The sequence below is a fragment of the Bison bison genome, unplaced genomic scaffold, assembly GCF_000754665.1.
Source record: "Bison bison bison isolate TAMUID 2011002044 unplaced genomic scaffold, Bison_UMD1.0 scf7180017864280, whole genome shotgun sequence".
In the NCBI taxonomy this organism is placed as follows: Eukaryota; Metazoa; Chordata; class Mammalia; order Artiodactyla; family Bovidae; genus Bison; species Bison bison.
In genome coordinates, this window is record NW_011494852.1 from 5,366,748 (window position 1) to 5,367,020 (window position 273).

At 23.8% G+C, this 273-nt stretch overlaps 1 protein-coding gene across 4 annotated transcripts in view; it reads left to right on the plus strand.

Annotated features, from left to right (window-relative positions):
• Positions 1–273, plus strand: part of ZNF383 (zinc finger protein 383) — a 45,967-nt gene that overhangs the window by 32,977 nt on the left and 12,717 nt on the right. The window lies entirely within an intron of this gene.

Sequence of the window (273 nt, forward strand, 5' to 3'; positions counted from 1 at the left end):
TGAGCCACTGAGTTTTCATGCCTGTGTGTGTGTGTGTGTGTATATATATATGTATATGTGTGTGTATATATATATATGTATATGTAGATATATATGTATATGTATATATATGTATATGTGTGTATATATATGTATATGTATATGTGTGTATATATATGTATATGTGTGTATGTGTATGTATATGTATATGTGTGTATATATGTGTATATGTGTATGTATATGTATATGTGTATATATATGTATATGTATATGTGTATATATATGTATATGTGT